Genomic DNA, 15662 nt, shown 5'->3' on the forward strand with positions numbered 1-15662 from the left:
CCCAAGGGATTTGTCCTATTAATCACTTTGGTTCTCTCTTTCCCACTAGGTTTTGCCAAACTTCAATGGAATCAGAACTAAATTGAAGACATCTCACAGTAGAGGTCAATGTTAGCCTTGATAAACGTGATGGATGTTTAGTTTAAGGCCCCAGAAATCTAGATTCAGAGAACTGTTTCCACAACAGACATTGTAAAACAAATGAAAATATAGAAACCCCAAAATATGGTAGGAGAGCAAAATCTGCATACAATAAACATTACTTGCATTTTTTCCACTGTAAGTTTGGTGAAGAATAGAAATTAAGATTACAAAGCAAAATGAGCAAAAAGTTCAATGTTTCAGGCCTTTTGAAAATACAAAGTACATATAAATGTATAAATATAAGGTAACAAAAATAGCATTCCTAATGAATGACTTCAGTGAACAACTCTTTTAAACACATTTTACTTGGATAAATACTACTGAATTTGCATCATAATATGAAATAAAGCCAAATGATTAGTTCCCAAAATGTTTTGATGACTTCTGACTCTGTTTGTGAATCGCATGAATTTCTCTTACATCTATTTCTTATTCAGCTTAGAAAATTTTTATGCAGAGACTTTTATTCCCACCGTTTACTATATTTAACGTTTGAAAAAGGGCTATTTCAATGGCATACTTTGTTCAGACAGTTTGTTCCTTTTACTCCCATGCACAGGTTTTCAGTGTAAGCATTTAATGGGTTTCAATCTACATTTTTGGGGGAAAAATGTGGAATTTCATATATTTTTTTTCAAGGAATCGTGCAAGTAAAACCCACGTTAAGGTGAAAAGCATAGAAATAAGGCCAAAGCTGTCATTCATGAAAATATATTTTACTTTCAAGTATGATCTCTACTACTTACACTTCTAATACTGTTACTTGACAAGCTGCCTGTGCAACTGTGCTTTTCATTGCATGCATTCCCAAAAGAACCTTCTAGAAAAAAGTTAGCAACATCTTTATCCGTTACTATAACTATTTCTGAAGTCTTTTATATCCCCTACCTGAATACACAACAGTATAAATGAAGGTAAAAGATGTCTGGGTAAATGAAGCTAATGGATGGTAAGAAGCATAAGAAGCACTAAGTGAACATTCCTTTGCTGATAGGAGAGTTACTGAAAACGTTTGCATTCAATTCACTCAGGACATAAAGCAACAGCTGTGTGGTTACTTCACAGTCTGCTGGAATTACAGAAAAGTTTCACATGTGAAACCACTACAGGAAAGATGATCTATGAGCTGGGGAAGGAAGTCTAGTTCTAAGCACAAGCAAATTCAGCACACTACAACCTCACATACCAAGACCAAATGATGAAGGTGTGCAACTTCCCCTGAATACAAAGGGGGTCTCCTTCCCTGGAGACGTTCAAGACCTGTCTGGATGCCTGCCTGTGCAACCTGTCATAGGGAGCCTGCTTTAGCAGGGAGTGAACTACATACCTAAAGGTCCCTTTCAACACCTAAATTCTGTCATTCTGTACATCTTTAATACAAAAACAGGAATGGAGTCATAATCAAACAAGTGCAAACATTACATAGCTTTATTATAGAAAAGTCATTCATAATGCTAGAATCACTTCCTTTATCCATTACTGAGCCAAAGGAGTGGGTAGAACAGACTAGAAGATTAACAAGAATAGAAGAAACACACTAAGAGAAGTCAATGAAGCTGCCTTGGGTATGAAATACAATGCTTGTTCTCACTGAAGCAGCTGAAAAAAAAAAAAAAAAAAAAAAAGAGCTACAAGGGACTGTATTGAATGAAGCAACGGCAAGAGATGGGATGCTTTAAAGGAACAAGGAAAAGCCCTCAAGTGCTTCCTTCATTAAGACACACAGGTCCCTTCCATTTTGTTTCCCTCTGAACATTAAAAAAAAAATTAAATGTATTTGGCATTAGTTCTCCCTATTTTTCACTACTGTTCATATCAAGATAAAAAACATGTTTAAGAGATTATAATGAGCCTTATTCTGACATACTTGATCACAATATGCTAGAATGACAACTTGCATGTCACAAGAAACATTTAATACACCAATGCCATGGAATTCAGATAATATAAGTTCATCTACTTTTACAGCACTTTCCCTATCCACTGCTTGAATGAAGACACAAGTCCTACCTTGTGCATGCCAGCAGCAATTGCACATGCTCCAACAAAGAAAAGCCTTCTCAGATTAACCCAAGAAAGTGGAAAAGAACAAACAACAGTATTTTGCTAGATCTTTGACATGGTTATGCTAACAAACAGAACTGCTACGCCTTACAGGTTTGAATCAAAAGGAAACTTAAAAGTACATATGCAGGTGTCAAGGAGAAAACTTCAGTAATTTACTACCACTGCATACTCTCATTTAAGCATAACCTAGTTCTTACACTCTTTTCCTATAAGCTACCAAGCACAAACAAGAATGCAATGGACTAAACAGAGCTTTGGTCTGACCCACCACATTACTGAAAAGTTGTACAAATGCTGGGGTTCACTTTGGTTACCGATATCTGCCAAACTGCTCTTTTACTCCCTGCTCCCCTATGTGACAAAAGAAAAAAAAACAACACAAAACAACATGACTGCACGAAGAGATCTGCTCCACACCGTGCCCATGGGAGGGGTGGGACAGCCTGTTCCACCAAGCTGCAGGGATCTTCTGCTCCACGTTTGGAGCACCTCCTGTCCTCATTATTCTCTGACACTGGTATTTGCAGGGCTGTTGCTCTCACATTTTTTCACTCCTGTCTCACAAAGCTGCTATTGTGTTTTGTTGTTGTTCTGTTTTTAAACCCTTTCTCAAAGACATATTCATAGAAGCACCATCAGCACCACTTCTGGGGCCACCTTTGGCCAAAACTATTACGGAACTATCTGTATCTGACATGGAGGCAGCCCAGTGTCTCTTCTCATAGAGACCTCTCTTACCAAAACCCAAATAATACAAAGATGAAAAGGGTACTGCTAACAGTTTTGGGAGGATGACTGACATGCATTAAGGTGAAGGAGGTATTCACGATAGCATAACCAGACAGATCTCCCTATATGCACGCAGTGAGAATGGGCAAAAGACAGCCTGCCTGAAGAAACTTCAGAAGGCCCTTCTTTCTCTCCTGGCCACACAAGAAGCTGGGGAATTGCTTTTATTCAACCTTTGTGAGCAACCCCAGAAGGATGCTTGTCTTCACAAGCTGCAGAATATGCTGAATGAAAGAAACATGAGTGTGAAGTTTTAGGACATACACAAAGTAATGCTCTGTGTTCTTCGCACTCAGAGCAAAATATTAGTCCCTTTTCAATATGATGTTAAAAATATCAGTATGTTCTGCACAAGGTGATAACCAGCTCATCATTTGCTAAAAATGAGACAGCTTTCCCAAAGCCAGCAACTTCTGTATACATCTATAAAGTCAGAGATGCGACAGAGTCACTGAAAGACAGCAGGTACTTTCAATTACTTGCTCACTTTACAAGGACAGGGAAAACACAGTATCTTCCAAATCTCCACAGTGATCTTACTATTATTGGAAAGGATGTTTCGCAAAACACAGAAAATATTTGTATTGTAACTTCAAGAAAATCAGAAAGGAAGAAATCTTCTGTTATTCTTCCACCCCACAGTTGTGTTTCTCCAATTTCACACATACTTAGCATCTTGTCTAGGAGCATTAGTATATGTGGTGATGAGATGAAGGCAGCCTAATGCAAGCCTGGCAAGAACTCCCTGTAACCAGTCCTCCTGGGTCCAGAGATCAGCGTTCTTAAAATATGAGGATTTGATAAAGTTAACGCCGTCCCCTCGAGCAGATGGTTTGGAGCATTCTGTCAGGCTGCCACCGATTACCGCAAACAGCCTCGTTACACTGATAGCCCCCCCGGGACCAGCCTGCTGCTGGCTGACCTCGCTCCGAGGTGTAATGGGCCCTTCCCAGGGCCTCGTCTGCACCACAAAGACACACACACACCTGCAGAACTGGCCGGCAGTACCTCGCACCGCCGTGTCACAGCCAGCAGCCACTCAGTAGCAGTGGCTTTTAGTTTGTTCCATTTGTACTCCAGTCTTCACAGTCTTGCAGGTGGAGACGGTTTAAACACCCTTTCTTTTTTTGGATTTACGCCTCTGTGTGAAAGCACCGTCAGTCCCTCGTGCAGCTTCAGCATTCCTGTCTGCCCACTCACTGGCAAAACACTTCGTACATTCATAGCCTATTTTGAATCCATGAAACAGGAGCTTACGTATTACATATTCATTAGCAACATCTTCTGCACTTTCTAAATAGATGAGTCAGACTGAAATCACAGTTAACACCACCAGAAGAAGCTCCTACAAACTTACTCCAGAGTCTTAAAATGCTGTCTCACATTAGCTGTACGTTATTCAGAGTATTTCACCAGCTACCAATAAATACCACCTGGTCATTATGGATTTGCTACCGTATGGTTTGGTTTCTTTCCAGCATTGTAAATCAGATCTGAGTTTAAAGTTTCTACTTTTCTTCTAGAAGAAGCTTGGAGCAAAGTTAAGGCAGCTCTTGTGTCATATTTGCTACTGAACACCACTGTATGTATTGGTAACAGGAAAAAAAAAGTTCAATTCATGTTCCCATGTGGAAGTCATTCTACAAAGTAATTAACTGCTCCAAAAAGGATTAATATGACTTTAGAATCAGGGATGAAAAAATTGGCCTGAGAAACATAGACCCTACCACAAACTTTCTGCCCTGTCCCTGAGCTAGGGTTTGCACAGAGCAGCTTGTCAAGGCTTCATCAAACAAAGCCCTGTGAGGGGCTCCCTTACTCACTGAGGCTCTCACTGGGTTTGTCTCTGGGTATCCTTTCATGCCAGTGACAAGCTCAAGGCAATGCTACTCCGTTAGGAACATCGGGGATCTTAATATCTTGGATCTTTCTTGCTATACAATCCTGCAATTTTTGAGCTCTTGTAGGAACACATGAAGTACAGGACTCCTGAGTCACAGAAGTTATGAGCACTCAGATCTCCATCAAGGCTGAAGTCTTAGAGCAGCAAATGGGATATGCTTCTCTTCCCCAAAGCAAGGTGAAACTATTTGACTCTCTCAAGAAGTGCAGCATTCAAGAAACGCACTGAGACTCTAAGATCACACACTGCAGTGGAGAGGAAGGAGCTTCTCCTTGACCCCAATTACATTCTTTCTACACCCCCCCACCTTCATCCCAGTCTGCACAGATTCATAGAATGGTTTGAGTTGGAAAGAAACCGTAAAGATTATCTCATTCCAGTTTGCCCATGGACCCATCCAACCTGGCCTTGGACACTTCCAGGGATGGGAGAATTCACAGCTTCTCTGGACAGCCTGTCCCATGCAAGATGTTTTAGTATGTAAAACCCTAACACTTGAATAAATGAACAAACAACAGCTACAGGAAGGAGAACTCTCATATCACGTGCAGAGTGACATATAAAACGCTGTATTATAGGCACTTTTCTTTATTAAAAAAGGGTGTTAACTGACTGTATGCTTAGAAATTGTCATCCTCTGCTGACATTGCAACAGCCTAACTTGGTATATGGAGCCTAGTGTACAAATATCCACTCAAGCCAACAAGTGAATAGAACAATTACTTTTTGGCAATTCATGCAGAGACCAGCAGCAGGCAGGCTGAGCAAGCTGTGCAACTTGGACAGATGGTCCCACTGACACCAACCTGTGGTTTATTTGACAGGTTACACAGCTGTTTGTGTAGTAATAGTGTCAGAGAGAGTTCTGATACCATCAGTTTCATTTTAACCCTTCTAGGACTTGTTCATTTGATCTGGCTTCCATCAGTAACTGCAAACGTTCAGCCCAGGGACTGTCCATACCCACCCAGTCACAGAGTTGACACAAGGCAAATAAACCAGTGGAGACTCCCACAGCACCCTCCCAGCTGGAATCTGAACACTGCAGCAATATATATAAAATCAATATATCAACAAGAGCATTATTAAAACACAGGCTGCTTGTAATAGCACTTCAGCAATTCTACTCATTAGCTTGGTCCCTCCGTCAATGCTTTCAAACACAGGGAAAAAAAATGGTAATTTTTCAGATGAAGACAAAAATGCAAACAATCCTACATTTTTCCCAGTCACTCTATCTATGTGCTTTCCTCCCTTTTGGGCATACCCTAGAGGAACAGCACAAGAGGTTGAAGGGCAGTTGGGGTCACAGCTCAGGAGCACGAGCTCTCAACACAGCACAGGGTAAGCGACAAGCCGCACAGCAACACCTGCTGGCAAACCCAGCAGAGAACACGGCTGCGTCCCTTGCAGAAGCTGCACTTTGCTGGAGAAGAAAAAGCCGAACCAATTGCTGTGGGCTCGATCTTGCACAGCTCTGTGCTGTGCCTTGCCTCCTCGCTGGGTAATCTCAATAATACGTTTGGCTATTCTAAGAAGATTAAAGTGAGAAATAGAAACAAAGCAAAAAAGGGGCTTAAAGAGAAGAAATGACATACAGAAGGAGACAGGAATATGAACAGGACCACAGCAGCAACGCTCCTGGCAAATTCACTAACAAATATTTGTAAGATTGGACTTGGCTATTTTGATTTATAACTGCAAAGACAGTATCTGAGTCATATTTACATTTGTAATGTTTTTCGTTAGGATTTTCTGCCTCTTCCCAATCAGATCCTCTTTCCGTGATGCTCAGAACACCTGCACTATTCAGGTTTTTTACTTGGATCTTTTTTAAATACGAAAAAAATTAACAAAGTAAAATTTGTTGACGGTCCCCATCGTCAGCGCAGTGGGTGTTCTACTGCTGGGCTGTCACATTTGCCATGTTCTTTTCTGCAGGTGCTAAATACATGCTGACAACAACATATGTTACTTAAACGTGGGGCTTTTTTTTTTTTTTTTTTTGTTTTTGTTTTAATAAGCCTTGTAATTAAAAAGTGCTTACAGCTTGAAAAAAAAAAATACAGGTGAAAGCAATTCTGCTCAGAGTATTTAACACACTCATTCTCATTCTCTCGCCCCCTTGTGATTTAGCTGTTTCCTAATGATATCCACAGAGACAAGGTAGGGTGCGGGGGAAGAACATCTTCCAAATACCAGTTATTCAAAAATAACATCAAACAAATTTTGAAACTAACAGCATGAGGAGAGAATACTGACTCTCCCTGGGATCGCCCTTCTCTCCCCCATCTCCTCACTTGTGCTTCTGAGCTCTCTTTTTGTTTACATCCATTTCTTATTTTAATCTCCTTAGTCCCACCAAGCACGTTGCAGATGGTCTCCAAAGGAGCGTTTCCTTTACATACTGTTATACAATAGGACTCACCCAGTGATTGGTATTAAGGTTATACCTGCCCTATTAATTACAGTATCATTATTTCTGACTGTTTAATGCATCACTTTATTTTTCACTGAAACCTATGCATTGCTCTTCAGGGCAGCACAACACCAACCAGCACATCTACACAGGTCAGGGGAAAGTGGTCTAATTCAGCAGAATCTATCAGGTTATTTTTTATATGGCAGTTCTATACATTAAACTGGAATATCTTTGGTCAGTTGAAGAAGTTAGATCATGAAATCAGTCAAAATAAATCTGATTACCTGCACGTCAAAAGAGAAGCGATGGACTATTTTAAAAGTCATTCTATTTCATGTATTATCAACTTACTACATATAACAATTTTTTAATAAGAAATGAAAGCCACAAAAAAAAATGTATTTTCTTAGCCTGTTCTACAAACATGATGCAGTAGGCTTTAATCATATTATTTTAGCTTTAATCAAGGTTGAAATATTTGTGGAGAACAATGCCCCTCCTTGCTTTTTGTGCAAAATCTCGCCGTTAAGGCTGAAGACTGTTTCCCTACTTGAGGATGAGAAACACCCGAGAAGAACATTTAAATGTAAGGAAGTAAAGTTAAGTAAGCTTCCAGCATTTAAGACAAATTACACCACTTATTTTCCCCCTCTGTGGATGTGCCAGACTGTACAGCAGCACTGACAGGCATTTGCGTGCTCCAGGAAGGGAGCTCACATATGTCCCCCACTCTAATAAAAGAAGTGGCAGGTTTCATTCTGGCACACCACTGCTACCGTATGCTGCAATTGATCTTAGGCTTCAGAGGTGGTGGGAAAATACGTGCTGCTCAGTTCCAGGCATTCATATTTTAGCCAGTTAAAAACAAAGCTTGAACAAATACGCCAAATAATTTGCCTTCATTGAGAGCTAAGCCAAAGAAAACTCATGTGCTAAAACAGCCCATCTGTGAATTGGCTCTGCAACTCAGACAGAATAACAGTTTCAGGTCTCATCATTGCCTTCCCTCAGACTCAGAACGATAGAACTCAGTCTCTGAAGCCAGACTACCTCAGTAACATCTCTAACTGGAGTCCAGTTAGAATTCTGGAATAAAGTTTCCAGAATTTTAACAAAGGATGATCAGAAAAACTTGGTCTTCTCAACAGTTGTGTCAGACAACAGAAACATCTTGAGCTGTAACATGCACTTACCACAGCAGTAATATCAAAAAATTGTTACTCCATACCAAGCTCCCTTTCATACTCGGCCCGTGTTCCTCAAGTTTAAAAATGATTGAAAACTCCCTGTAACAAATATCAAGCCAGACCTTTTATTAGGTTAAAAGATATTTGCCTAACAAATCTACGCTTAAAGGAACAGCGCGTCACCTACCAAACGCACAGACTCCCTCTGTTAAAATCTGCAGAGTTTTCTTAAGTGTTACAGTCTACTCCAGCCCTTACAAAGGGTTAAAATACAGATGCTGTGAATGGAATGTATAATCCTTAAGGCCCTGGAGCATTAAGACATATCTGCTCCTTAGGGTCCGTCTCTGTCCATAATCAATTTCTTCCCTTGGAGAACATTAATTGTCTCTAATGATAGCTTTCCGTCAATACATCCTTGATCTTAAAAGGCCTGTACAGCTTTTTCCTTTATTCAATCAAATCATCTCTACAATTGCCCTCCTTTAGTAAGATAATACCTTTTAAGCCTTGTATTTTAATATAAAAAAAATAAGAGGTAGCAGCAAATTCTAATGGAAGTGCTAACATTTGAGGACCAGGATGATGGCTTCCATTATCCTAAATAATGTTTGAAGATTACGGAAAGCACTGTGTTTCAAAAGGTGGAAACTAATCCCCCACTTTCAAATTATTCCTTGTACAAAAATCTGTTCTGACATTATGAATTTTTGTGCCCCAACTAAAGCACTGTATATTTAAATATGAAAGATAATTTTCAGCTCTGGAGGGGGAAAAAAGCAAATAATTGCTATTTATAAGCATTAAATGCTGAATAATTTGAGAAATTGACAACCTTAAACACAGAAGCCTTTTATTTTTTCATTCTCTGGTACAGAGGTGGCTTAACTGTTCTGTACTGTGGCTCAAACTGTAACTCCCCTGGAAGTTCCTAAAATTATTTAATTTCATGATGGCTCAAAAACTCAATCTCCTAGAGATCCACTAATGTGTCTTGCTTTCCCCACCCCCTTCTCTTCCTTGTAATGCTTTTCAAAAGGCGTGGAAATTCAATTTTTTGCCATTCAACTGATTTGTTCCCATTCAAATAGAGGATTTTTCCTGCACTTCTTTATCTAGATTGCCCAGCACCAATCTGCATTTCCACCCGTATTCTAACACGTCTTTGTGGAAAATGGCACTGCTGTTTGTAATGGCTCAAGGACCTCAAAATGAAACGTGACGGTACAAAAGCCCTTCAAACCTTTCAAATTCTTTACTCGCTACTTCATAATATCCAGCACCAACATGTCACAATTCTGGTGCTTCCTACGTCATATCGTTTTTATCTAAGGGCTGTCACAGAAAAGATTTCCTGCAGACAGCTGTCATCCACGCTGACCGTAACACCAGAGCCTTCCTCTTACGCAAAAAGCATCACACACACGTGCTGTAAGGAAAGAAGCAGAAGACTGAAGATCAGAAAACTCAGGAAAATCTCACAAACGTGAGCCGTGTGGATTTGCTTTTCATTCACATGCAGACAGTGCCTGATGTTCTTTACACTATGTCGTATCTTCTAAAATACTGATGACAAAAGCAACAGGACTAAAAATAACGCCAGGAATACGAAAAAACTAAGACATATAGCTAGTTAGATACAATCAATCCAAAAGCTATCAAACCTAAACCAAACAAAACAGGAAAAAAGAAGGAGACCAGTTAACAACCTAGATAAGAGATGAAAATTGCCAGTGAGGCAGATCAAGTTTATTCAGTGCCCTGATAAGCACCTATTTGCTCTTCCCCATAATGCTCTCTCAGTATTTATAAATTATCATTTAATTATGCTGGCAAGTGGTAATTGTCAAATAAAGCTCAGATAGGCATAAGCCCTCAGGCTGCACATGACAGAAAAATATCTGTTAAAGCTGGGCTGATTCACACGCTTAGGAAATCATTTCCTTTCTTCTTTTTATCCTTGCCAACAAATTATATGAACTGGCACTTTGTGCTTTGTAGGCATTTTGAAGTCTATGCAGATTACAGGAAAGAAAAATTAGTTGTTTCAGTATCTACCATTCCTAAATTATTCTGCTGATTTAAGACACCATGTTCTGTCTTAACAAAAGAGTGCCAAAGATCAATGAATCAGAGCCTTCCTCTGCTTAGAATTTATGCCCAGGGTCACTTTCAATTGGGTAAATCAAGATTTGGGGAATTATCAAATTCTGTGCATAATAGATTTGATACAGAGCAATATTTAAAATATGACATTTATCCCATTAGGATAGAAACACTATGCAATTTTTTTTTTAAAGTCTCTTACTACTTATATTCAATTACAGACCCATTAAACATTCTCAGATACACACTCACTGATACAGACACACACCCACAGATCTGAAGGATTTCCTGGCTCACAGCATATACATGTAAGTACCAAAGTACACAGAAAACAACCAATAGAAAACACAATGAGCACTAAGTAACGATACTAAAAATAGACTCTTGAGAACTTTGCCCTGCAACTTGTATGTGAACACTGTAAGTATCAGATTTACTATGCGCTGCTAGAACATTTGTCAGCAATGCCATCACTGCCACGCAAACACTGATGCTGTTCTTCCATTCCACTACTACTGTACATTGGAATCTCACGGTAACATCCACACCAGCAACAACATAATAAGCCTCCTCCCAGGCTGGCCTAATATTGGCTGCTACTTCATACCTGTACTTTCGGCTGTAGGCCCCTTCAGCGGTAAAGGACTTGATGGGCCTTGGGCTTACCTGGAGCCCAAAACAAATCTCAGTCACTCTTGGTACCTAAGCACATATGTATTTTTTTCTCCCCTTCGTCAACAGAACTTCTCTTGTGCTTTTGAACATTCTCTAGATGCAACTAATTTATATTCAGATCAGAGCTGTTAATAGATACGTATACTTCCATCAGCAAACTACACAAGATAGCAGTATTGCCTACATCTTAGATCATTTTTATGGAAGTCATTGAGCCCCGTGAAACTTTCAGGAGCAGTTTGCTGATAAAGATTAGAACTTTACACATCCATTTTTCTTTCAGGCTATCAGTACTCCTCAACTGATACCTTCCTTTAACAAGTGCAGTGCCAGCAACAGCAATGGCAGCCAATACAGGCAAGAAACACTGGATGGACAGAGGGGCTGTACAGGATAACATTCCAGTTTCTCTGGAATAAATGTATGAATTCTCTTCCTCCAGTTCACAAATTTCATAGCTTCAGTCAATGAACAGCAGTGCGTACGGACTGCTGTACACAGTTATTCCCTGTTGCAGAATAGCTGTAGAAGCACTGCTCGGCAGGGACTGCTCATCACCACTGGGCATCTGCTGCAGCTCCCACTGCTCTCAGGAAGCACACCACCCTCCCTAGGGACTGACAGGGACAACCAGCGCCCCGGGGGCTAACACAGCATGGAGACTGGCCAAGCACCATAATTCACAGGTTGTACAAGACGTCTAAGCAGCAAATAGCCAGAAAGCATTTACTGTTTCGGCTGTGACAGCCAAAATAAATTAGTGTCTTACATTCAGCATAAGCAGCGAGGCAGTTAGCAATTCTCAAAGCAAGAGCTCTTAACCTTGTTTACCTATTGCAAAAGATACTGTTTCAGTATCACGTATAGATATTTGGGACCAAATAGTTTTACAGATCGCTACCATTTCCCAGAAACACATACAAGAAGCATTTAGAACATTGAATGATGTGCTTTGTATGTCAAAGAAACAGTAAAAGATACAAGTAGAAACTCTTTTTCAGACATAAAACATCCATTCAGGAATGCTGGTCTTTGACTCTTTCAGGAGAGCATTGCATCGTTCGCCTACAGGTATGGTCAATCAAAGCCAAACCAGAAATATATGCCAAGAAGATTGCATATAGGACAATCTGGAGAACTTTTGCCTTAGTGGTTTGGCTCCCAATCTGCAGGATTCAGCAAGCTGCACATTCCAGCAGAAAATGACCACTGAATCTCTATCTGCATGAAGGTGTTAACATTTTGCACATAAATGAGATTCTTTCCACTAGCGTTTCCCACCCACAAGACAATAAAATACATAAAAGGAATCTTGTTAGCTCTGTTTATTACAAGTACTATTTTAGGCAATGGCACATCTTTTTCTCTAAGCAGTGAACTGAATTTTGAATCAATTAAAGAGAAAAAAACATGACTGCTTTCATGACACCTGAGTGCTCAACCAGCTGTGAAGAACAATCATGGAGCTGACAGAGAACTCAGATAACTTTGGTGAGATCTAATACTTTTCTAAAGTGGGTTTTGTGCTGGCAGTCGGCCACTTAATAAACAAGAAATTAGGAATAGGTTCAACTTCCAAAACTACTCAGCTTGACATCCTTAATCACAAAGGTGATTGTAGGAAAATGCGTTGTGTTGCCAGTCCCAAATAACAACGCAGGGAACTTCTCCAGGGGAAATCTGCAAGTCCACAATCATTTATATTAGGAAAGTATATGACAATACAGTTGACAGTTCTTATGCTTATAAGCCTTTGCTTGTACAGCACTATTCTCATGCTCACACAGCATGTAACATTACATAAGTTATCGCTGTAACTCCAAGGCATGACAGCACAGAGAGCAGTCCTGCACTGCCTGAATTAGCAGCAACACTGGTCACACAAATTAACTGGTATTGCAATCGACTCCCAGCCTGGAGGAACCAAGATCTGAGAAGGCAAGATTTCTCTTGCCCTAATCAGCTTTCACTGAAACCACATCTCTCTGGTCACAGATAGGACAGTGCCTGTAGTTTTTGGGAGACTTCTCTTCAGAAGCCCTCAAGGTAAAAATTATACATGGCCCAACAAATATAACTTGATATTCAAATCTGGATGGGTTATTAGAGAAGAGTCTGCTTTTTTTTTTTTTTGTGCCTCAGCTGGCACAACAAACCTCTAGCTGTCCTACGGTCATGAGTGACTTCCCACATTTTGAGATATAGCACATGCTCTCTTTTCAAGATCTTTCAAAAAATATTTCATCATGTACATAAAGTGCTTTTCAGTTTAATTCTGCTCTCATAAAGCCACTCTGAAACCACACCCGATGTGCACACTATGAGAACACGGATTTTATCAGACCTATATACTTCAATCTGAAAACTTACAGAAGTTCAGTGAAAGTTCAGATAACATTTACAGCTCAAGCCTATTTTGTTACTGCTAAAGCAACACAGAACTGCTTTCTTTCCATTCTGCAAGTTTCCCGCTGATTTTCAGGTCAGACTAATAGAACGTTCATGGTCTGTTTCCAGGACAGCAAAAGCAGGAATAGGGGCTTTTCCTCTGGTAGCCTGCTCCAGAACAGAGGGTTTGAAAACACGAAGCAACACGCTGGCATAGAACAAAATCAACGATTTTGTTATACCAACTTTACTTATAAATTAACTCCGAGAGAAACCTGTCTCTTATGCACAGGAGAGTATCTCACTCTTTAGAGGCAAAGTCTTAATACAGAAACTTTATTTTAAAATGCACATTTCCAATTAGGTTATCAAAAACTGGAGTTTAATTGGTTTATGGTATAAAAATTTTAATTTACATGGATTCAAAACATCGTACATTGACCAGTGGTGCTATATATTGGAACATCAGCTTTTCTGGAAATAGCAGATATTTGGACATGTTATATTCAGCACCAAGGCAACATATACTCTGTAATTTGATTTCCTTGCTTACAAAGCGATTTATTTTTTTTTCTCCCTCAATAAAATATATATTTTTAAAACCTTTGCTTACAGACTCCTCCCACTGTAATAATTTTGACTTCCTCATACCCACATTTGTAGGGCTTTCTTGGGAGTCAAGGTCATGACAAAACACGTGCCCGCTCTGCTGTCACACAGGACACACCAGGCTACAACTTGCACAACTTTGCCCAAGTAAGGAAACCAGCTTGGGCTTCTTAGAATAGTTTAGGCTGGGACCTTAAAGCCCATCTAGTTCCAAGTTAGTGGGTAGAAATACATATAAGAGAGACAGGGAGAAGCTGCATCACTGCGAAACGCAAAAGGATACAAGTTCCTAATGGGTTCAAATCAAGAGAAGCAGAACCAACTTCTTACTTTGTTGTTTGTACTGTGAAGATTAAGACATATGAATACATGAAGTACTGAGAAACCCTAAGAAAGAAGATGCTGTACAAGCACTAATCTGTTCTTGTTCTAAACAGAGCATACGTAAGTCAGGCAGTGACGGTGGCCTTTATGGGCATGAGCATGGGATTCCCAGTCCCTTGCACAGAATTGCATCACACAGTGATACCTACAGCAAGGTGACGTGGACAATCAGGACTCCGTTCTATGCTGGGACAGGCACAATTCAGGACATGCAGCAGACCCAGGGCTAAGAACACGCAGGGTGTTCACAGAGCAGGCTTCTTGCCACTTCAAGGGATACAAAACTCACTACCAGTAATAAAGCACCTATTTCTCCTTTCAAACAGCAGTCACTGACTTGTCCCACCTTTTCTGATGGATGTTACTTTTGTATAGGTTCACAAACACAAACTTTGCTTTAATTTCAGACCCTAGCAACTCTCATTGGCTTGCATAGAATTTGGTCAAGATGAGTTCACACAGCTTCAGGAGTTGCTGGCTTAACTTACTATGGTCAGCCAGCAGGATAAAGCCAAAATGGAAAAGAACTTTAGGTGAAGATGCAAGACAGACTTGTAAGAAGGTGCAGACAACTCAAGGGAAAACTCCACAGGAGCAGGGTGAAGTTGTTAGGGCCACGCTTCTCTGTGAAGTTAAAGAATATTACCACCTTGCATCTTAGCAAGGAAGTTGCACAGTGTCTTTACTCTTAGAGATTGTAATAGTTTTGTGAAAAGCAACAAAAAACAGATTTCTGATTTTGTTACTTGGAAGCATGTTCAAACAATATTTAATAATATCGTTTGGATTTGATGATACCTCTCCTTCTTCCATCTGTATGGTTCTTCCACTCCAGCCACATAAACTGACCCTTATCATGCTCCTGAATTTTTGAAAGGTACTCAAAAATCTGAAGTTATGAAACACATAAAATACAGCTCATTAGAAGACACGTGATTTGTCAGGATTTCTTAGGGAAGAATTAAGACAAAGTTGTTTTTTTTTCAAG

This window comes from Tetrao urogallus (assembly GCF_951394365.1).
Source record: "Tetrao urogallus genome assembly, chromosome: 9".
Taxonomy (NCBI): domain Eukaryota; kingdom Metazoa; phylum Chordata; class Aves; order Galliformes; family Phasianidae; genus Tetrao; species Tetrao urogallus.